Here is a 24,770-nt window from a genome sequence, read left to right as displayed (position 1 = left end):
ACTAAAGAGCTTCTGCACAGTAAAAGAAACTACCATCAGAGTGAACAGGCAACCCACAAAATGGGAGAAAATTTTCACAACCTACTCATCTGACAAAGGGCTAATATCCAGAATCTACAATGAACTCAAACAAATTTACAAGAAAAAAACAACCCCATCAAAAAGTGGACGAAGGACATGAACAGACACTTCTCAAAAGAAGACATTTTTGCAGCCAAAAAACACATGAAAAAATGCTCACCATCACTGGCCATCAGAGAAATGCAAATCAAAACCACAATGAGATACCATCTCACACCAGTTAGAATGGCAATCGTTAAAAAGTCAGGAAACAACAGGTGCTGGAGAGGATGTGGAGAAATAGGAACACTTTTACACTGTTGGTGGGACTGTAAACTAGTTCAACCATTGTGGAGGTCAGTGTGGTGATTCCTCAGGGATCTAGAACTAGAAATACCATTTGACCCAGCCATCCCATTACTGGGTATATACCCAAAGGACTATAAATCATGCTGCTATAAAGACACATGCACACATATGTTTACTGTGGCATTATTCACAATAGCAAAGACTTGGAACCAACCCAAATGTCCAACAATGATAGACTGGATTAAGAAAATGTGGCACATATACACCATGGAATACTATGCAGCCATAAAAAATGATGAGTTCATATCCTTTGTAGGGACATGGATGAAACTGGAAATCATCATTCTCAGTAAACTATCGCAAGAACAAAAAACCAAACACCGCATATTCTCACTCATAGGTGGGAATTGAACAATGAGAACACATGGACACAGGAAGGGGAACATCACACTCTGGGGACTGTTGTGGGGTGGGGGGAGGGGGGAGGGATAGCATTGGGAGATATACCTAATGCTGATGACGAGTTAGTGGGTGCAGCGCAGCAGCATGGCACATGTATACATATGTAACTAACCTGCACATTGTGCACATGTACCCTAAAACTTAAAGTATAATAATAATAAATTTTAAAAAAATAAAAAATAAATAAAAAATCACAAAAATAGAAATTTTGCATATTTATATATTTGTGAATTTATATGAGCCTAGAAAGATATGAATCAAGCTTTGGGATGGTATTGTTGTGCTAGAAAAGGGGAAGTACCACTTCTTATTTTTATTTAATTTAATTAATTAATTAATTAATGTATTTATTTATTTGAGTCAGAACCTCTCTCTGTCACCCAGGCTGGAGTACCATGGCACAATCTTGACTCACTGCAACCTCCACCTCCCAGGTTCAAGCAATTCTTGTGCCTCAGCCTCCCAAGTAGCTGGGACTACAAATTTGAGCCACCACACCTGGCTAATTTTTTTTATTTTTAGTAGAGATGGGGTTTCACCATGTTGGCCAGGTTGATCTCGAACTCCTGGCCTCAAGTGATCCTCCTGTCTTAGCCTTCCAAAGTGCTAGGATTACAGGTGTGAGCCACTGTGCCTGCCCCAGTGCCACTTCTTTTTATGTATACATATATGCTTCAAAAAGTGCAGTGGAATGATGGGCAATTTAACTTTTTTATTTTTATTTTTTCCATTTTTCAAATAACTTTCAAAAGTATTACCTTCCTTTTGAGGATGAAAAAGCAAGTCTAAGAAATTTTAAATGACTCTTGAAAAGTCATACAGCTTCCCTGTCTCTACTAAAAATACAAAAATAAAATTAGCCAGGTATGGTGGCGGGCACCTGTGGTCCCAGCTACTCAGGAGGCTGAGGCAGAAGAATGGCGTGAACCCGGGAGGCGGAGGTTGCAGTGATCCGAGATTGCACCACTGCACTCCAGTCTGGGTGACAGAGCGAGACTCCATCTCAAAGAAAAAAAAAAAAAGAGAAGTCATACAGCTTAATCCTAGAATCCAGTCCTCCTGATTCTCCAGCAACAGCTTCGGCCACTATATCCCAAGAAAAGAGCATTTGAACAGGAAACGAGGTTGGAGAAGAATCATGAGCTTCAAATCCTACCCTTTGGTATGCTATCACCTCGAGATTTCTTGGTCTACAGCAGTGGTGCTTTAGCATAGTTAGCATATAAAAATATAAAATAAAAGTTGCTAAATGCTTGTGTTTTCTCTTTCTGGGAATAAGACAGCCTAGCTGACTGAGTCTCCAGATGGAAATTCATAAATTGTGTTTCTACCCTACTCATACATGTTGGGTGAGCCACTGAACACTGTATCTCAGTTTCCTCACCTGTGAAAATATTGTGCTGACCTATTTTTTCAGGATAGCTGGGTGAGCTGCTTCATGATTTAAAACTTCTTTGAAAATACAAAGCTCCATTGAAATTGTTTGTCAAGCATTCTTCCCGGCTTACACCTTCCTTCCTTCTCATGCCCCTCTCTGGAATATAAGCCCTGTAGTCTTGGTGTTTTTCTACATCTGATCTAAAAGTCTACAAAATCAAGCAGCAACTTCTGCTTTGGAAATGTGTCCTCTGGTATTTGGTTGAAATGTGACTGGATTTAACAAAGTATTATTTTTCTCAAACATTAATGTAAAAGTGTGTGCATGCGTGTGTGTGTGTGTACTGATAATGTGCATGTCCATGTGTTTAGCACAGTCAGATAGAAGACCACTGGGCCTGGACACTTTCCCTGGCTTCATCTGGCATTGTGAGGCTTAACATCACCTGGACAGTGGGAAGTAGAGGCACATCCTATGGGTGTGGGGAGTAGAAACTGTTTTCTGTCTTCCTCCAGGCACTTTCCCTGCCTGTCCCATGATTGCCCTCTGTGCCAGTCTGTGGGGAAGTGGAGGCCAAGTATTAATAAAGCAGTATGGGCATAAGAAGAAAGAGATCAGTGGAGTGAAGCCAAGTATTTTCATGAGCTACTATAACCAACTAAAATATTGTTGTGTGAAAGCAAAATCCTCCACCAAGAAGAGAGTTCTTCCTCATTTCACCCTACCTCAAACCCTGATCAGGCCCAGGGGAGGAACAAGAAGGGGATGTGGGTTGTCACATTATAGGCCCACACCCGTAGGACACTTAAATGCAGGTATGAAAGGGACCCAGGGAAGCCTAACCTTTTAAGTTACAGCTGAGATCCTCTTTGATTGCTCCCTTTTCTTTCATATTTGGATATGTTCACAATTTTCTCAATGTTGATTTTAAGTTTTGGGTTAGTAAAAATGTCTTTCTCCATATACATTACACTTTCTTTGGGCCATAAACATCTTGTAACTCTTCCAATACCTACAGTAGTGCTGTGTGCATAGCAGGCAAATCAGAATACCTAATAAAAATAGTTCTAGATGCTGTCTAGTGTGTGTCGAATGCACTGTGAATCTGGGATTGTATCTCAGACTCCTGCCAGCTTACTATGGCAATGTGTATGTTTTTCTTTTAGTGGGCTCTCTTTGGTTAATGATCAAAATCACTCTGATGTTCCCTAACACGCTCATGAAGATCCCACAAACATATTTTAAGAAAAAGATAATTTATTCTTCTTCTCTGACAGGCTCCAAGACTGTGGTTTCTTACATTTTTGAGGAAGAAAGGAATCTCCATGGTCTTGTAGCCCAGTCACTCCCCAGGTTTCTACGGTCCCCCCTCTACTTCTCCATGAGGTGGGCTCCCAGTGTCTGCCTGAAGCTTTTCAGGGAGAGAGAGCACAGTCCCTTCCAAGACAGCCCTTTTCCTCTTTGAACAGCTCTGTTGGATAGAAGGATATCCACCACATTGAGTGGAAATAGATCTACCCTGGAGTTCTGCCTCATGTGACCATGAAGAATTAGCCTAATCTCTTTTGAAGACAACTCTCATGTGTCTTTCCATTTTATAAGCTATCTCCAAGTCTTCTCTCATCCTAGCAAAACAGCCTGGCTTCCTTCTGGCAAACAGCAACTTGGCTGCTGCAGGTGTCATGACTTGTGGAACAGAGATGAAATCCTGCAGTTCCCAGAAACCCAGAGCAGGCCTGTTTTATGGAAGAAACATGAACACTCCTCTCCTTTTTCCTTGATGGGCCCATGCCCAGTACTATTGCTGAGGGTGGGCACTCAGGGTGTGTGCTCAGGCAGGAAAACCTTCCTTCTGACCATCTGAATGTGCCCTGGTGGACAGGCCAGTGCCTGCTTCACCCTGCTCCTTCTCTGAGGCATGGGTAAGACTGAAGCTTGGGATGACAGGAGAGAGACACTAATGTCCCAACCTCTCCCTATACCACAGCCCTTACCCTGGGAGCTCATAATTCAGAGGATAAGGAGAGGCACATTTTTCTCTAATGTAAGAACTAAGATTAATTTAACTAGTAAGAGTAATTACAAGTCTTCTAAATGTTTCTGGTTTTGGTACACATTATGGTGAGAAACTATCACATTCTTCATCAGTAGGGAGGATCACAAACGACCAAGAAAACAAACTCGGACTGAATAAAGCCATGCTAGTGGGAGTTTTGCTTTTGGCTTTGTTTTAAAGTTAGGCATAAAATTATGGACTACAGAGATGAAAACAACTAATCATGTTACAAATCCCTTAACTAATGAAGGCAAAATAATTACATAATATGTTCTGTTCTCCTTGGGCTCAAGTGGCAAAAGTTTTGAGTTGGGACAGTTTGTGTAAGACCAGGATATGCACGTTCAAATGTACTTTACATGAACTATCCTGTAATCTCTGATTCTGGGGAAAACATGTTGAAAATTATCTAAAGATGGAGATACCTAGGGCAGGAAACTAAGGTGCCAGCTTGAAATATTCAGTCAATCTGGTTCATCTGTCTGCTCACTAGCCTCTCAGGTTGAATCACTATCTAGGTCCTGACTGTGTTCCTTGCCAGTAAAGTCAGGTAAGTTGGAATCGTTAAAAAGTTTTCAATCTGCCCCATTTGGGTACATTTGCATTAATTGGGTTTCCAACTATAAGAATAACTGGTGCTGGGCATGGTGGCACACACCTGTAATCCCAGCACTTTGGGAGGCCAAGGAGGGTGTATTACTTGAGGTCAGGAGTTCAAGACCAGACTGGGCAACAAGGTGAAAGCACATCTCTCCAAAAAAAAAAAAGAAAAAAGAAAAAAAAATTAGTGGGTGTGGAGGTGTGTGCTTGTAGTCCCAGCTACTTGAGAGGCTGAAGTGGGCAGATTGCTTGAGCCTGGGATGTCAAGGCTATAGTGAGCCAAGATCATGCCACTGCACTCCAGCTTGGGTAACAAAATGAGAGCCTGTTTAAAACAAAAAGAAAAATGACATCCAACATACACACATACACACACACAAACACACACCAAATAAGACCCAAAAGTATGGTGTAAGGTCTTTTTCCTATGGGTAAGATGGGTGGGGGACGTGGAATTAGCTATGAAAACCTGGTGTGCTAACTACTGGAACAGAGGGTACTGAAGCACACTGGGGAGAGGAGGAGGAAGGGAGGCTAGTGTGACGAGGGTGAGATGGAAGGCTTCAGGATAGACCGAGGCCTTAAGCTCAATCTTGAAAGACAAATAGGAGTTAGCCTGATGGTTGAAGTAAAGAAAGGCATTAAGAGCAGAGGGAACATCACATGAAAAGGCACTGTCAACGAGATAGGAGGAAAATCAGCAAGGAGGAGTAGCACAGGAAAGCTAGGAAGAACAGATGATTAACAATGCCAAATGACAAGGGATCAAGTAAAATCAGGATTTAAAAGTGTTTCCTGGCTGCTAGGGTGACCTGAGGCTCCCATCCCTGCACACTAGCTTACTGCAGTTGGAGTATCCATTACCTGGAATCACAGAGAGTTGGAAGAGACCATAAAGGCCTCAGTCTCAATATGAGAGCCTCTCTATGGCCTTCTGATGAGGGCCTTGAATCTAAGCTTGATTACTTCCAGAGCTAGGAAGTTCCACCTAATCTCATGGTCAGGCCAACTTTAGTGGTTAACAAGTTCTTTACACCAGACAGTTGCTGGGGCCTAATATTTGAGAATAGATATCCCAGATGATGTATCCACCTGTTAGAACTGTTCTCCCCTCATCTTGGGCCCACGGTACCCAATAGTCAAAAAAGCTACCATTAAAGACCACACATTATGTGCCAGACATTGGGGCTATATCAGAAGATTATGTATGTTTTCTCATTTAATCCTTCCAGTGACCCTATTAAAGTAGGAATATAGATACAGTTATTTTGTTTTTGCAAACCACAGAAATTGATTCAGCTAGCTTAAGCAAAAACACAGTCTATCAGAAGAAAATGAGGAGGCTCATAGAATAAAAGAAGCTGAACAACTAGGCCCCAAGAAGGAGGCAGCAACTTCGAAACTCAGGAAATTCAGGCCACAGGAACTGGTGAAATTGATGGACACCTCTTTATAATGCCATCCTCAGAAGGAATAAACTTCAACTACTTTTCATCCTTGGGTCACTCTGCTCAAGATTAAAATCCTAGGGAGGAAAAGCTTGACTGTCCATGGTAGATAAGTCATCTTGATTGACACTGAGGCTCTATTTGACTTGGGAGAAATTAAGATGCTTCTACTAAAGCAGGAAGAGGAAATGCTGAGTAGACAGAAACAACAGATGTCCATTAAGACAGTTGAGGTTATCCCCATTGTACAGATCAGGAAACTGCAGCTCAGAGAAGCCAAGCAACTTACCCAAGTTTACACAGACAATAAATGACAGGGCCAGGGTTTCAACTTAGACCTGCCTAACTCTAAAGCCTGGGTGCCTTCCATTCCTCCTTGCTGCCTGTTTGCCTAAACTGCATATGGACGTTGCCTTTGGAGTCAAGCCATGCCTGGTAGGCTGAAACTCTACTGTCAGTCCAAGAGCTAGGTCAGTCTCCTCAACTCCCATCCCAGTTGCCAGTGGGAGGCTCCACAAACAGTTTCCTGTCCTGCCACAGAAGCCTATCTTGCTGTGAGGAAACAGCCATGCTCTGAGGCCCTACTGGGAGACAAGAGAATATTAAACCACAGCCTGTCTTTCCAATGTCTATTCATTGACCCTGTGTTGCCCTTGAGAGCAACACACAATACTCCCTTCTCCACATGCTAACCTTCCAAATATTTGAAAAGAGGGATCTGTTCCTCTTTCCAGATCTTCTCTTTGCAAAGCTAAATATTCCTGTTCCTTTAACGATTCCTCATACTACTATCCCATATGACCACATGGGGATAATTTCCATATGTCGGCTAATTCTCCAAGACTTACATCAGATGAGAATCTGGCCCCATATGAAAAGAAACCACTTCCCCTCGCTTTCTCTTTCTGATTCATTAGATTTCACATAAACCTTTCTGATGACGACCTGCTGTTTTCAAACTCAGCTGCAACCCACTATGACTCAATAGGCAAAATTCTCATTCTTCAGTTTTCGTTTATCATTTCCCACCAACCCAAGGCCCCAGCGAGCACCCTTCAGGGGCTACAGCTCATGGGCAATATGTGTCTGTGAAAAATGCCAAGTTTTGATCCTTTGCCATTTTTTAGTTTATATAAAGTCATATGACTTTTAAAAATCAAAGCTTTTGCTCAATGTAAATAATTTAAAGTTTGAACAGCTGTAATCATATTCTCCAAAGAAAACACCCTGAAAGGTGGTTAAGGGTGTTATGTGCCAGATCCTCCCCCTAAAATCTCTTTAATTGTTCTTTTCATGAAAAAGAGAGAGTGCGAATAGAGATTTGAACAATGTTTTGAGGTTTTGAGCATTTGCAAGGTATTACTTCATGAAGACATTAGTTGTGCTGTTTCTGAAACAAAGTGTCTGATTATGTAAATAGTTATGGAACCTCAAAGTTTGAGTTGGAAGAAAGGAGGAAAAAGAAGAGTTGCACATGTAGGGAAAGAAGTCTAGGATTTTTCTGTTCAGAATCTTTTAGCTAGGCAACTCCAAAAACTGCAGCTGGAACATTCTAGAATTAAATAGGTACTGGAAGTTGGACTACATGAATCCATGTCGAAGGCTCAGCATGTGACTCAGACACAGTAAAATATTCCCGTCGTTTTGCTCTTCAGAACATGATTCAAAGTCTACCATTTACGTTCTGTCTGTCATAGACAAGGAACTGAACTCAAACAGAGGAACTTATTGTTTGGGCTCTGCCACCAAAAGCTATGTATCTTTGAACAAATTACTATTCGACTTTGAAAACCCCTTCCATAAAACTGTTGGTCAGTGACCATCTCTCCAGAGAGAAGATCTTTAAGAGTGAATCTGTGGTAAGAGGAAGGTAAGAAGAGAGAGCAGTTTCTATTGCTATATTGCATTGTTCTACCTGGAATAGAGTCTCTCCAGTCCTCTGCTTGACTGGATTTAGGATGCTCAGGCTGAAGAATGAATTGCTTAATGGAGTTGGTAGCTTCTGTGGTCACTAGCCATCAGGTGTACAGAACTGTAGAATCACAGAATTGGAAGGTTCACTAGACGTCATCTGATACAAAAACATTTGCCTAATGAAAAGATGTCTCCACATTGACTAGTTGCAGTGGCTTATGCCTATAATCCCAGCCCTTTGGGAGGCCGAGATGGGAAGATGGCTTGAGCCCAGGAGTTCAAGGTTACAGTGAGCTATCATTGTGCCACTGCACTCTAGCCTAGATGAGAGAGTGAGACTTGAAAAATAAAAATCTCTCCACAAGACCACTGAGTAGTGATGTCTGAAATGGCGGCTACCTGAACACAGGAATGGAGCTCTTGCCACCTTTCAAAGCAGCTTATTCTGTTCTGGGATGGCTGTAGATGTTATACCATTTCTATATTGAACTGACATCCACCACCTTTTTGTCTTGGATATACCCTCTTGAACCACAGAGAATAATATCTACAACATTCCTAAACTTCCCAATTTCCTTCAAATGTTCTTCATGTGGCATCCCCAGACCCTTTGCTTCCCTGGTCACCTTTTTAGTGCATACCTCATTTTGTTTCAATTCCTTGTGCATAATTTGAATCTAGCCCTTCTACTGGGTGAACAATGCAGATTTGTGGAAGTCTAGACTATGAAGCCAAGTGCTGTATTTGTCTTTTTCCACTAACAATTTGTAAGGGCTGAAATGTTGTAGGTACCCCCACAATATTTATTGAATGAGTTGTTCTTGTTTGTTTGATTTTTTGAGACAGAGTCTTGCTCCATCACCCAGGCTGTAGTGCGGTGGTGCGATCTTGGCTCACTGCAACCTCAGCCTCCTGGGTTCAAGCAATTCTCATGCCTCAGGCTCCAGAGTAGCTGGAACTACAGGTGTGCACCACCACATCCAACTAATTTTTGTATTTTAGTAGAGACGGGGTTTCACCATGTTGGCCAGGCTGGTCTTGAACTCCTGGCCTTAAGCGATTCTCCTGCCTCTGCCTCCCAAAGTGCTGGGGTTACAGGTGTGAGCCACTGTACCCAGCCTAAATGAGTGAGTCTTTAACCTTCCCTCTGGTTGACTTGGGTAGAACTCCAAGGAATATGAAAGTCAATTCTTCTAATAGATGGTAAATGAAGCCCTTTGGATTTGAATAAAGAGAATGGTTCTCTCTCTTTCTCTTGACTTCACTCTCTCTTGCTCTCTCCTGCTCTCTCTCTCTCTCTCTCATCCTCCCAGGAAGAGACAGATTAGACTTATTGGGAGGCTGGTAAGTTATGCTTTAATATGTTAAGCTAGGTGGAAACACAATTACTAGAAAATAATTTAGACCTTGGGCACCTTGGACTCAACATGTGTTGTACTGATGGTTTCCAGTGCCTTGGTGATTCATACAACTTTCTGGGATCTTTTGATTAACAGAGAAAAGGTAATAAGATCAGCAAGAAGAGAAACTGTAGATTTGCCTCAACTCAACATGTTAAGTAATCGCCTGACATCTACATAAGACCACCTCTTGGCACCTGGCTACACAAGCTGAAATGGGTAATTCACTAATTACTTGGGTGTGTACTCCTTTAAATGAGTTGTGGAGTGGGTGAATATTTGGGGGACTCCACTGGAGTGAAACACAGCTGTTGAATTATTTATGTTTGAATTATTTACGTTCACTTGAAAACCACGGAACACAAAAGTCCTGTGATTCCACCTCAGCATTTCCAGCCTCCATGGACAGATTTTGGCTGGTGCTTGAGATCCAGGTCCTGTCTCTAGCAGGCCCAATTGCAAGGTATGACTTAACTCTCTGTAAAGGGCTGTTGATTGGCAGGCACCTCTCTTTGAGGACAAGAAAATAATCTAATAGGATTTATTATTCCTCTGAATACTTCCAGTTTTAGTGCAATTAAATTAATGTGAACATATTTTTCTGTGGTGCTCTCTTGCACTAGGCTCTCGCATGCTGTGTGTGTGTGTGCATATGTGTGTGTGTGTGTGTGTTGGGGGGAGGGGGCATGTGCACTTTGTTTCATTTTATATTTTCATAAATAGCCAGGAGACTGAAGAGGGCATGGACAATCAGAACTCTAGTTCTTGGCAAGGAATTACAAAGTGAAGGAAATCAGCTTTAAAAGCTTTTTTGGCCCCTCACATTATTACTAAGCAAAACCTAACAAGGATATGAGGAAGGAAAGGAGGCAGTATACTTTTCAAGGAAACTAACTTGAAACTATTTAGAGACATGCTATCTACGTTTCTATTAAAACAAACAAACAAACAAACAAACAAAGTTCTCAATACATTCCTTTCCTCCTAAGGTTTAAAATAATCCTTAAAGCCAATATAATTACAGCATTTACTTCCAGTCCACATCCATTTTGTTAGCCCTCTCCAATCTCAACCTTGCATATCCTTCATCCCTAGAAACCACCTCATTTTAACTGAAAAAATAAAAAAACTGTAAAACAAAAGCAAAGACTCGTAATGATATATGGCCTTAATTCTTAGCAAAGACAAACAGTTCGTTACAGATGAGCATAAATTAAATGACTAACAACAAAATCTGTGCTTTACTTGGTGATCCTGGGTTGACCTTTTCCTAAGATGTACTTCTGTTGTGGTCCCTGGGAAGAAAGACCTATTGAGGGACAGGATTCTGACTGTAAAGAAATGATTATAATTCACAGAGCAGATTAAATATTCACAAACAAGCTATTCATTTCTCCTAAACTTCCCAGCCAAAACCCCACTAGACTATACTTTCACAACTCCTACATAAGGATTTCACTAACAGTTCAGGCTATCTTCTTTCCAGTTCCCACTGTACCTATTGCTGACTGTTGGAATTCTCCACCACTAAGCGTGGGCAGTCTGACTCACTCTAGGGTCTGAGAGCAGGGGCCTCCACATCGTGAAGTTCAACGCTTCTGAAAAATAAGGAACATTAGACAGTGTAACCACACCAGTTAAATAAAGACCCAAGGCAAAATCATGCTGGGGAAACCTTCCAGATTTTAGTGAGGACTTGCTGATTTCAAGTTTTCTTTCTTTCTTTTCTTTCTTTCTTTTTCTTTTTTTTCCTGAGACAGAGTCTTGCTCTGTTGCCCAGGCTGGAGTGCAGTGGCTCGATCTCAGCTCACTGTAACCTCTGCCCCCTGGGCTCAATGGATTCTCCTACCTCAGCCTCCCAAGTAGCTGGGACTACAGGTGCACACCACCATGGCTGGCTAATTTTTGTATTTTTAGTAAAGATGGGGTTTCACCATGTTGGCCAGGCTGGTCTCAACCTCCTGACCTCAGGTGATCCACCTGCCTCAGCCTCCCAAAGTGCTGGGATTACAGGCATGAGCCACTGCACCTGGCCAGTTTTCATTTTTGCTTCTATTCAAAAAAAGATTTAGTGTAAGGTATTTATTTATGTGTGGCTTCTTGACCTTCTAAGTGATTATTGAAAAGTATGCAGTGTGAAGACCTTAATCCCAAACTCTCTCTCTCTACAGCATCAGATTATTACAATTTTGGGTGCTCAGAGGACAAGCAGAGGGCAGAGCACTCCAGTGGAATATTATTTACTTGTTTATAGGTCTGTCTTCCCCCACTCAGCAGGAAACTCTATCAAAGGCAAGAACTGTGCCCTTTGCATCTTTTTATCCCCACTGCCTTGTTTGATGTCTGGTACGCAGCCAATAAATATTTGTCAAATTAATCCGTGAAGGTAAATTGAAAGCACACCATTAGTGTTAATTGGCAAGACCTTCTGTGGGCAAGTAAATGTGCCCACTAAGCCCTGGTAACCACAGTGTCTTTTGAGGCCCAACATTAAGCCCTTTTTCATTTTTATTGCCAAGCACAGAGCCTAAGAAGGCCTCAGTTTGATTTCCATATTTGGATCATGCTGAGTGCAGACCCCAGTTCTATAATCCATTTCTTTCTGAGGCTGTTGGCATCTCTGGAGTTGGGAAGTAACATCTGCTTCAGTGAGCTGATTACCCAATGAGAAAAAAGAGGTAAAGGCCAGCGTTAGGTGGGGTCTGACTTAGCTTCAAAGCAGGCATATGGCATGTATCTTAATGAGAATTTGCATATTCAGGAAAGACACATCTGAAGGGCAAATTAACTGGTTCAAGACACAGCACATAAATACAATGCGGCTGATCAGATTGCCCCTAGTTGAGGGTGCGCTGTCTCGTAAAAGCCTTCATATTTATTTTTCCCTTTCAGTTCCCACTGCATCACTCTGGTTGGTGCGCTCGTTTACCTCAACTCTGGATTACTGTAGTGGCTCTTCCTATGGTCTGTCTTTGCTGGATGTCTCTTTGTACCAAATCCTGCTCCTCAAACTAGAATGTTAATCTCTCTAAATCCAAGGCTCAAATACCAAGGCTTCATTTGCCTTGGTTTGCTCAGAAAGCTTGGCTCAAAATCAAGACTTTCATTTGCTAAAAAACCAGGGCTTCCCTTCTTTTCCTGGCACTCAAGTATTTCCTTGAGGATCTGGTCTTAATCTGCATTTCCATGCTACCTCACTACCGAGTTCCAATCCATCTCTCCATCCCACCAGGCTGGTCCATTCATTCATGCAGGGCTTCCTGATTCCTTTCTGCTTTCTTTATTTGTCCTAATTGCATACAAAGTCCTATTTACATTGCTTCTGCCCACCTATTCAGGTTCAGTTCTCGTCTACTCCACAAAGCCTTCTGTTGTCATTCTAGTCATCACCAACAGTTCCTTATCTGAACAACTATAGAACTATAGGATACTGGGAGGGAACTAATATGTATCTATGTTTTAAGAATCTTTTGGTTCAAACATTATTCAGTAGGATAAAAGCATGGGTTCTTTTGAAATTTCAATGTCAGCTCACAGACTTTCCAATGTGGGGACCTCCTGTGATGCAGAGAACACATCCCCAGTCTAATGAGATAGGACAAGTGTGCTCTGTCCACTTCATATCTTTTGTCCCTTTTAAAAATAACAATGTATTAGAGTTATGTCTAGAGGAGTGAGCAGGATCAGTCAGAGAAAGGTTTTAGTTTTAAGACAATTCTACTCTGAAGCATGAGAAGATCCAAGTGAAAAAAAAAATGGTTGATTTGGATCTGAATGGTGACAGCTTGTGGGGTTGGCTGGTTAGAGTATAAGCCATAGTGGCAGAATGAAACTGAATTATCCAAGAAGAGGAGGGAATCCCAGAAAAGAAGGTGTTCCCAGGCATCCATACAAAGCAGAAACATAGAAACACAGCAGAAGGTGGCTTGTGGAGAATGAGAATGGCAACAAAATCTGCCCTATCTTTTGAACTCTATATGGATTTCTGAGCAGTTATGAGTTAGATTAAGTTATTTCTGGTGATGGACTGATCATGTATCCATTTGCAGGAGATGCAGAGAATAAGAGCAAGGATCCATCAGCCTGTAAAGGACTAGATCAAGGGGCCCTGCCAGAGAGATTCTCCTGTGGAAGTAGGAGGAGACCGTGGTGGTTGTGGTGGTGGTAGAGATGAATATGACATCAGGAGGAAATCTACCTGATTGGTTCATGTAGCCAACAGAAGGGAAGACCATTTTATCTAATGTCAGCTACATAAATTTTACTAACAATGCCTAGAATGAAACAGCTTCCAAAGTGCTAGATTTAAACCTAAAGACTGAAACCTGCCACTTATTCCACAAACACTCCTGGCAGTTATAATTTGTAAGACTTTGTTTTTTAGAACATGTTTTTCAAACATTTTTGGTTACCTGCCGTAAAAAATATCCTATACAGGCTGTTTCATGGAAAAAAATCACATTTACTGAGGATAAAATACAAGGCATTTTGATTTTTTTTCTAATTTGTTCTGGTTTTTATTTAAAAAATGCTGGCCAAGACCTACTAAATTGACTTGATGACCCACTAATTTAAAAAACTATGTTAGAACAAGCAGGCCTGGCTGACCTCTAGACTAGAAGACAAAAGCTGAGAGAGACCCTGCAAACCCTGCTTCTGAGAGATTGCCAGGGGTACTATTAATGGAAGATTATAAAGGCCTCTTTTAACTTTTAAACTTTATCTTTTATTGCTTTGACCCTGTTGTTGCAGTAAAACTCCTTGAGAAACCACACAAGGATGGAATACTTGCTTAGAGACATGAGAGTAGCCTAGAATCTAAGAATCTGTACTTCCTTCTACAGTTGTCTTTGGAAAAAGAATAGACATTCATGGCAGACCAAAGATCACTCTCTGAAGGTAGGACCATGTTTTTATATCCCCTTCAGCACCCAACATGGTGCCTCGCATGAGGAAAATGCTCAATATAATGGTTAATTACATATTTTGAGATTCATACATCCTGGAAGAGCATCTTGCAACTTTTAACAGGTATTCCCCCTTTTAATAAACAGGGACTCACATTGCTGACTATATAATCCCAGATTCTGATCCAGGACCTTTCACCTATCTATGCCTCCATTTATGATTACCTGCTCTAGAAGATGAATAGAAAAGGAAATGAGCATTTGTTTTTTAAAAACTATTAAGCTCCAGGCACATGGCAAAATGTATCTCATTTAAATCATGCAGCAATTTTATGAGATAGGCATTATTTAAGTAACCAGTTAAGATAAAGTAACCAGAGCGGTATGAGGTTAAAAGACTTGACCAAGGCCACAGAGCTAGGACATGGCAGAGCCAGGACTTGAATTGCCACATCTGGATGATTCTGAAGGCTACATTCTTCGCATGCCTTCAGAGTGGGTCTTACATGGAAGCAGGCCTTTCAGAGCTTCCTAGAATGGATACTAATCTGGGCACAAGTGTTAGCTCTTTCAAAACTCTCTTTGTATTGATCAGCCTCTTTGGATCTCAGTTTTTTCACATGATCTGAAATGTGAATCATGCCCTTCTCACAACAGAACAACTGTGAAGATGAAATGAAGTAATAATTTATATGAATTATAAAGAAAGACTATTTTATAAATGTGAGATGCCATGTAATGCCTTGACTTCCTTGACTTACAATAAGGGGTAAGGATAAATGTGATAACTTTTTAAATTACTTGGCATCCTACCTGAAAAATTATATATGCTCAATAAGTGTTCATTTTCTTTTCTTCTTCCTTAAGGTGTTGTGTGAGAAATCCACATAGGAGCAACCCAAGAAAACCATGCAGGTAAATGCTAGCCTGGAAAGACAGAGGGAAAACATGCCAAGTGGAGCCCACCAGAAGGACAGCAGTCAGAGCTCAAGAGCCCAGCTTTAAAAGGCATGTGTTCACTGATGTGCTTTAAAATCTGTAATAAACTGCAGTATACTCTGGTAGTGAGGAAGAGTTGAGGCACCTGGAGAACTGGAAGACTATTTGAAGAAGATGATGATACCTACTGATCACGTGAGTCAAGACTTTGGAGTCTTGTCTGAGGATTACATGAGTGGCCTCCAATGGTGAAGATTTGAATTCAAGGTTGCCAAGCAACAATTTCAGAAGGGGCCTCCTTGCCTTTAGAAAAGAAATGGGAAACTGGCTCAAGCTGCCTTTATATCTATCTGTCTTGGGTAGCCTCAGCAGTATGCATTAGCTTGGGGGAGGAGTAAGAAAATAGGAGATAGTTTTATTTCTATTTGAATTAACCCATTTATGCCAGAGGTCTCAAATTTTTTGTGTGTGAAAAATCAGACCTTGGCAATGACCTTGAGCAGTAGGATATAAATAACTCCCACAAGCTTAGCATTCCAATAATGGAACACTAGGCATACATGGGTTAAGGTTCATTAATATTTAACTGCTTTCCAGTGTCTGTGTCAGTAGCTATCATCGGCTTCTTCAAATAGACTTCCAGTTCTCCAAGAGCCTCAACTCTTCCTTACTACCAGTGTATACTATACTTTATTACAGATTTTAAAATTAGATTCTCCTGAACACCTGGAAGTCAGACGAACCAGGGAACAAGGACTTGCTTTTTCAAATCCTCTTTCTTTTCCAGCATTTCTGCCCTAGCTGCTGGATTTCCAAGCTAATCACCTACAAGTTACACTTCTTTTTCCTGTCACTTCATCTCACATGCATTTCGTGGGCATCTTACTCTATTTATGCGGCTTTGTCCCCCAATGTATAGGGAAGCTCTGCTTGAGGGTGTTGCTAAAGAAAATTCCCAGCCGTAGCTCACAGGAAACAGGAGAGAAGGAATCTTCAAGTCACTGCCAAGGCCCAATTTCAGGATGGATAAAAAGAACATTTTCTTGGTGTTGGTGACTTGGATCTTCTGCCACTGAAAATGTCATGGGCAAGGCTAGGAAGATCTTAAGGTAGTTCTCAGGGTTGTGAAAATCAAGTGAGCTACTAGAAGTAAACATGCTTTATAAATTATGAAATGTTTCACAAATGCAAGGGAGTATTTGTGTCAGAGGCTGGAGGGCCTAAGATTCACCTCTCCTCCCTTCCATGTTCTGACTGATAGAGAATAGGTATAAAGATAACAGGCCAAAGGGAAGAAGTATAGACTTTGCTATGGGTAGAGAAAATACCCACATCCCTCAAAATGCAGAGTCTACTAACATCTGGATTAGAGAACACAGCTTGGAACTGAGGCCAACATGAAATCTTTCTAATACGCTCCTGAACCCAAGCCATAGTATCTCCCTTACAGGTTGACTGCATCTGAGAAACAGGCTCCAAATCCATTTACCCAATTAGCTGTGGGCCTGAGAGTGGAAAGGAGCTCAACAGCTGTGGTACCCAGATGGCTCACAGCTAAAACCAGAACCCATGGACTACATAAGCCTTGACCAGTCAGCCCACTCTTTCTCCAACTGGGAGGAGGGAATTAGATGAGTAAAGAGAGAGGCCCCCAACAATACCCAAGGGAAGAGAGGTCAGAATGCCAATGGAAATGGGGTTGGTGGGGGATAAATTTCTCTCTTTCTCAATACTTCCTGTGGGGGATGATGATATCATAATTTAAATTTCCTGTGCAAAGCAAAGAAACTCATAATTATTTTGGGTAACTGACTTCTCTTTTCCATCCTGGTCTTTCAGTTTCCCTCCCTATATTTGGTTCACTGTGAGTAGTTAGGAACTGTGTTGTCAGCAAAAGCCCAAATTCAGAATCAAGGGTAACAAAGGAGATCAAGAAGCTCCTGATGAATGAGTTAAAAGCAAGAGAAGAATGCATTTCAACAAGTTGTTTGAGAGAGTTATGCTTACTCAATACACATCTGCTTACAGTAACAACATATATGTAGAGTTATTTCAAAACCTCATTCTTGAAATTCATGTTAAAAATAATTTTGTTATGGACTTACATTTAATAGCTGTAACCCCTTTTTCCTATTGAAACAATTGTTTTTGTAACAGATTTTCTCAGGGAGGCAATTATCATATTGTAAAATACAGACTATAATTTTTCTCCAAATATCTGCTAAGTATCTGGCATATGCTGCACAACATGAGATATCCAGAATTGAATAAGATATGACGCATTTTCTAAGGAGCCACTACGAGAGGCAATGAAAACAATAATGATATAAAATGAGCTAGATGTATAGAGTTATAATCAAACTGGAACTGAATACGTGCTCAGAGTGGGATCTATATATATAGTAATAGAGCGATTACTAGCTTGAGGAGCAGGGATGGGGAGAACTTTGGAAGGAGAGAGAAACTCAGGAAGAACTTTAGGGAGGAGGTGGCATTTTAACTGAGTCTTTGAAAGGTGGGTATTATTTAGACAATATAGAGGAAAGATAAGATGTAACAGACAAAGGGAGTAGTGAGAGAAAGACACTGGGTAGGTTGCAGATTAGAAAGAGAGAATAGCTACCGTTGACTAGATTACAGTGCTTGCCAAAGGGAGCAATGATAAAGAGAAAGCTGATTAGAGGCGAAATAGAGGAGAGCTCTTCATGGCAGGCAAGGGATTTTGAATTCTGTTTTCCACGGTAGTGGGCCTTTATAACAAAGCCATGAGCAAACTGCAGGATGTCCTACCTGTTTGGTATGTATGAACCTTGGCTTTGTCTTCCAAAGAACTGGAGGTGGAGGGGGAGGCTATTTGGGAGGCTGTTCTAGTTTTCCAGCAGAAGTTGTTATTTGCCTGAGCTAGGACGGTGGCTGTGGGAACTGCAAGGAGAGGAAGAATGGCAAATGTCTTGCTCAGAAAGAACCAATGGCATTTGATATACTTGATATTAACCTAGTGACAGCCAGGCCCGCTTGCTTTAACAGAGATTCCCCTCATCTTTGTAATTGGTATTTTTTTTAAATGAAGAATAAATATAAAATCATTTAGGTAAATACCAGCTGTCTTCAATCCACTGATTTCCAAGCACTGCCCCATTTTCAGAACTCAACAACACCTGAGCAACTTGCCCATGAGCTTCAAACCTGGTTCACCACATCAGCTTGCTGTCCCTTTTTCATTTATTTCATACATAGAGCTGCCATGTATGATTTCCTTTGTACAAAGGGTTCCATAGCTATAGAATAGTTTGAAAATCATAACTCATCCAAACTTTATAGATGAAGGGACTGGAAGGATACTGCAATTTCTGGACTCCAGGTCAGATCACAAAAGAAACAGATAATAAATCCCCTTTCCAATATGCTGAATTCCCAATTTCTCTTTCAATGTTGTAACCCTGCTGTGTCATTATTATTCTGTTTTTCATCCTGGCACAATATTAACATCAGAGCTTGATTATAGATTTATCAGTATTCAGATGTGGAAAAATCAATCATTTACGAAAAGAACACCAGTGTTAGATGAAAAGCTGCAGAGCCACTTCTGTGGAAAAGAAGTAGAGATTCTTGCCTGGGTGTTCTCTCTCTTGTTTCATAATTGCTGTGTAGTACCATTTTACTCAAATAGCTAATATTTCATTAACAACTCACATTATAGAGTCAGATTATTATGGATTTTCTGTTTGTGACAGGAAAGTTTGTTTTTCTTAACCAAAATAATTACAAGCCACGAATCCTCATGAGGGTAGAGATTGTTGACATAATAAAAAGATAATTTAGAAATCCAAAAATGGGTCTGAAGGGTCAAAGTGAAAAGATAAGTAAAATGTGTTTTCCTTTTAATAAACTCATACTCCCTGAAGACATCTGAGAAATGCTAATAGTAGCATACAAATTATTAAATTTCTAAAGAAGATTAATGGAGTGCAGCCTTGGCAAAATTTAGTTGCACTCTCTTGGTATGCCTCACATTTTGTGATGACTCTATTGTGTGCTTTCTCTCTACTCCTCACATTGTACCAGAGCTTCTGAAACCCTAAGGTGTGCACGGATCACAGATCGGCTGGACAATTACAACAGGAATGCAGATTCTCATTCAGTATGTCTGAGATGAGCCTGGGATGCAGGTGATGCTGATGGTTCAGGAACTATACTTTGAGTAGCAAGGCTACACATACTGCTCTGCTCTGACCCTGTAGAGTCTGGCCACCTTTATAGTGTTTCCTATATCAATACTGCAAACAATTTTTTTCTCAAACAGTGCTCCCTGATATTCTAGGGAACAGTGGGAATTGCTAAAGAGATAGGGTAAGGTCCAGAAGTAGACTCACACAAATACAGCCAGGATACTACCACTCTGGTACAGCAGTTCCATTTTTATGGGTTTGACATACAGGCTGACCAACATGGAGAAATCCCGTGTCTACTAAAAATACAAAATTATCTGGGCATGGTGGTGTATACCTGTAATCCCAGCTACTCAGGAGGCTGAGGCAAGAGAATCTCCTGAACCCAGGAGGCGGAGGTTGCGGTGAGTCGAGATTGTGCCATTGCACTCCAGCCTGGGCAACAAGAGTGAAACTCTGTCTCAAAAAAAAAAAAAAAAAAAAAAAATGAAGACGCTCCAATGCTTAAAAAGGAAAAAAAAAAATCTGAAAATGACAGCTCTAGGCTTTTCCGTCTTCTCTTCATCAAGGAAAGCTATTGCTTGCTGAGAACTTACAGTATGCCAGTCCTACACAAAAGGATTGCCCAAAGTCACACATTTGAGAAGACAAGGTAGGGTCCTAGAGCTGTCTGATTTTACCTAAAGCCTAGGTTGTTCCACATGCACCATTCTTCCTTCCTGTCCTGTTTCTATGCTATGTCCTAGCCTCAGGGGTCTGATACTCTGCTTTCTCTGGTGAGAGTGAGTAACATGAGAAACTATTCAGTATTTGTTAATGGATTCTGTAAAGAGAGTGGGAATAAAAGTTCAATATACATGTATCAACATATTTCTATATATAGAAGCAATGAAAATTGGAAACTAAAATTGAAAAATATATACCATTTAAAATAGTTCTAAAAATGAAATAGTTATAAATCTAGCAACTGTAACTGTATAATAACCATAACTAACATGCTATATTTGCTACATGTTCAATTACAAAATGCTAATGAAAGAAATCAAAGATCTAAATAAATGGAGAGACATACAGTGTTCATTGTTTGGAAGACTTAACATAATAAAGATGCCAATTCTCCCAAAGTGAGCTATAGTTTTAAGCAATACCAATCAAAATCCCAGAAATTTTTTTTTGTAGATATAAACAAGTTGGCGCTAAAATTTATATGGGAGAAAAGAAATTAGAAAAACTAAAATAATTTTGAAAAAAGAATAATGTTGGAGTTCTTTAAGTATAAGTAAAATTTTTAGGACTTACTATAAAGTTACAGTAATCAAAACAGTGGAATGGAATTGGTGAAGAGATAACAAGTGGATCAGAACAAAATAGAGTCCATAAATATACTTATACAAACATGGCCATTTGATCTCTGACAAAGGCAGTTGACAAAAACCATTCAATGAAGAAAGAATACTCTTTTCAATCAATGGTTTTGGAACAATTTATCTTTTTATGTAAAAACATGAATTTGACCTAAATTTCACACTTTATGCAAAGATTAACTCAAAATAGAGCCTAGCTCTAAATATAAAACATGAAACTACAAAACTTTAAGAAGAAAACATAAGAGAAAATCTTTATGACCTGGGGTTAGATGATGAGCCCAAATGACACCAAAAATACCATCCATAAAATAAAAACTGGATATATTAGTCTTCATCAAAATTAAAAATTTTTGCTCTGTTAAGGACATGGTCAAAAGAATGAAAAAATAAGCCACAGACTAGGAGGAAATACTGCAAATTACATATCTTACAAAGGTCTTGTATCAGTATATATAAAGAACTCTCAAAACTCAATAAAAAGACGACAACAACAACATTTACAAATGGGCAAAGGGCTTGAACAGACACTTCACCAAAGAGGATATAAGTATGGCAAATAAGCACATGAAAAGATATTCAACATTATTAGCTATTAGGGAAATGCAAATTAAAACCATGATTCAATACTGCTACATACCTACTAGAATAACTAAAATAAAAATACTAATAATACCAAGTGCTGACCAGGATATAGAGCAACTAAAACTCCCATACATTGCTGGCATAAATGCAAAGTGATATAACTACTTTGGAAAGTGGTTTGGCAGTTTCCTATAAAGTTAACATATGCTTACTAGTGATCCAGCTCTCCCACTCCTGAATGTTCATCCCACAGAAATAAAAATTTATGTTTCCACAAAAAGCTGAATATGAAAGTTCATAGTAGCTTTACCAGTAAAACCATCTAAATGTTCTGTTGCTTAACAGGTGAATGGTTAAACAAATTGTGGTACATTCCTACAATGAAATACTACTCAGCAATAAGAAGGAATAGACTGTTGATACGTTCAACAAGTTGGGTGAATCTCAAAGACACTATGCTGAGTAAAAGAAGCCATCTCAAAAGGTTATTTATTCTATAATCCCATTTACATGACAAAACTATAGTAATGGAGAACAGATCAGTGGTTGCTAGGGGCTGGAGGAGGGGGAAGTTGTGACTGTAGAATGACAGCATGGAGGAGATTTTGGGGTGTGATGCATGTGTGCTTTTTATGATGGTAATTACATATATCTACATGTTTTGAAATTCACAGGGCTGCATACCAAAAGGAACAAAAGCACAAAACAAACAAACAAACAAACAAGCAAGCAAATGATGGTGGAAACTATTTTCAAAACTTCCCTGTTCTGGTAAAGACGTTTTCAGAGCTCTAACTAGTCCTGCTGAAAATATTTTTTAAAATATGAAAGCATAGCGGAAAATGTAAGTATTTTGTTCTTTTGGATTTTTCTATTCTAATTACGCAAGTAAATTGATGTAGAAAAGCAAGTCTCCTTTAGTTGGTTTGTGAGTACAGATGAGTGTTTTAACATCCAGATTTGCAGGGGGTAGAGGAACTGAAAGAACTGAGAGTGTTCGTGGCTGGTCCATCCAGACCAACAGGGGACAGAATGTGTTACTCTAATGACTAGAAATTTTGTAGACGAGCAAAAGGCATTCTAATTATCAATTATGTTTATAATACCTATATCCTCTTCCATTAGTCTTATCTGTCAATGTTAATGAGTCAATATAGATAAGACTATGATCATTTCATGTGAATACTTTAACAAAAAGTAATATATTTAAGGACTAAAATTAGGTTGTCAGTTCATTCTATTCCTCTGGTATCCCAAAACTGAGGAGGTGGAGGCTTAGCAATTTGATACTACTGTCCTTAGTGTTAACTGTGAAATTGTAGGTATAACAAACGTCTAGGTCAGGAGTTAGCAAACTACAGTTCTGTGGCCCACAAGCTAAGAATGTCTTTCTATATTTTTAAACAGTTGTATGAAAAAGAAAAAAGAAAAAGGAGGAGGAGGAAGAAGAAGAAGAAAGAAGAAAAAGGAGAGGAAGAAGAAGGAGGAGGAAGAGGAGAAGAAGAGGAGGAGGAGGAGGAAATGGCAGAGACAATGTATGTCCCAGAAAGCCTAAAATGTGTACTGTTTGTCCGTTTATAGAAAAAGTGTGCCAATCCCTACTCTGTTCCCAATTTTAAAAACAAATAAATAAAAAGAAAAACAAGCAAGTCTCTCAGCCAAGAAAGAATCGATGGGAACTTTTTCAACTTTATAAAGTGGATCTACAAAAAACTACAACTAACACTAACGTCACACCTAATGGTGAAAGTCTGAATGTTTTCCCTCTAAGACTAGGAAAAGGTGGCATGGATGTCCACTTTCCCTACTCTATTCAGCATTGTATCAAAAGTTCTTGTCAGTGAAATAAGACAAAACAATAAATGGCATCCATATTGGAAAAGAAGTAACACTGTCTTTATTTGCAGATGACATTATAATCTAAATAGAAAATCTTATGGAATCTGCTAAAAAGCTAATAGAACCAATAAGCGAGTTTAGCATAGTTACAAGACACAACATATAAAAATTAATTATATTTCAAAATACTAGCAACGAACAATTAAATTTTCCTTTTAAAATTTTCAACAACATCAAGACATGAACCACTGGGGGATAAACCCCATGAAACATGGCAGAAAAAAATTCAGGAAGATCCAAATAAATTGAGAGATATACCCTTTTCATGAACTATAGGAATAAATATTATTGAAATACTAATTTTACCTAAATTGATGTACAGATTCAAGGCAATACAACCGAAATCCAAGCAGACTCTTTTGGACAACTTGAAATTGCTCATACATTTTTATAGAAATGTGAAGGGCCTACAATAACCAAAACATCTTTAAAGAAAAGACAAAGTTAGAGGACGTACACGACCTGTTTAAAAGCATAAAGGCAAACAAGGAGAGGTAATGGCCCTCATTGTATTTTTTGATGGTGAAGATAAATTGAAATATGTTTTTCAGCTCTCATATTGCATTTTTAGACACACACAGCAAATGGTGGGTGATGTTTATAAATATCATACTATTTGAGAAAATGTCAAAGTAACTGGGAGTATTTAGCCTGGAGAGAAAAAGAGGGGTTTGTTAAGGAGGCCAGATTACTATGTCAAATAATATGAAGGGCTGTTATAATAGGAGAGATATTTGAGCTATTCTGTGTAGCTTCTGAAGGAAGAGCCTGAACATACAGAAGGCAAAGGCAGACTTGGCTCAGAATAAGGATAAACTTTCTGGAAGCCACCTGTCATGTATGATATGTTGAAACTAGATTACTGTTTCTAAAAGTGTAGTCTGAGGTCTATTTGCATCATAATCTTAGAGAGGTTGTTTAAAAATTTAGATTCCTGGGTCATAATATGAACCATTAATTTTAATCTCTGGGAATGTGACCCAGGTATCTGCACTTTAAAAACCTTTGCAGATGAGTTGTGTATTCATTAAATTTGGAAATTGCTGGTTGAGATGACTGACAGGGATTCTTTTGAATTCAAAGAATCTCTAATTCTCCTTTTCTTTTCCTAAAGGTCTCCTTTAATTCATTTTGTTGGGTAAATATGACAGTCTTTCTATGGTTTGCATTTAATTCTTTGTTCCAGACAACTCCATGGCAAATTAAACTTCATAGCATACACTTCGGGAAATGTTTAATAACGGATGACTCAATGCGTTTTCAGGTGTGATTGTTATCAT

General features: G+C 39.6%; 1 protein-coding gene and 2 long non-coding RNA genes across 7 annotated transcripts in view; 2 read left to right on the top strand and 1 right to left on the bottom strand.

Moving 5' to 3' along the window:
* The window catches only part of LOC104007321 (uncharacterized), a 205,383-nt gene that overhangs the window by 126,616 nt on the left and 53,997 nt on the right, over positions 1-24,770 (bottom strand). The gene's annotated exons all lie outside the window — the stretch shown is intronic.
* On the top strand, positions 9,540-15,715 carry LOC104007320 (uncharacterized). Its single transcript, XR_001714485.1, has 3 exons — positions 9,540-9,846; positions 14,380-14,526; positions 15,402-15,715. It is a non-coding gene; the product is annotated as an uncharacterized LOC104007320 (long non-coding RNA).
* Positions 17,980-23,452, top strand: LOC107971553 (uncharacterized). Its single transcript, XR_001714484.3, has 5 exons — positions 17,980-18,270; positions 19,539-19,642; positions 21,937-22,075; positions 22,266-22,435; positions 22,999-23,452. It is a non-coding gene; the product is annotated as an uncharacterized LOC107971553 (long non-coding RNA).

This window comes from Pan troglodytes, chromosome 6 (assembly GCF_028858775.2).
Source record: "Pan troglodytes isolate AG18354 chromosome 6, NHGRI_mPanTro3-v2.0_pri, whole genome shotgun sequence".
Taxonomy (NCBI): domain Eukaryota; kingdom Metazoa; phylum Chordata; class Mammalia; order Primates; family Hominidae; genus Pan; species Pan troglodytes.
Note: the sequence above shows the minus strand (reverse complement) of the source record. Positions and strands in the feature narration are given on the sequence as shown.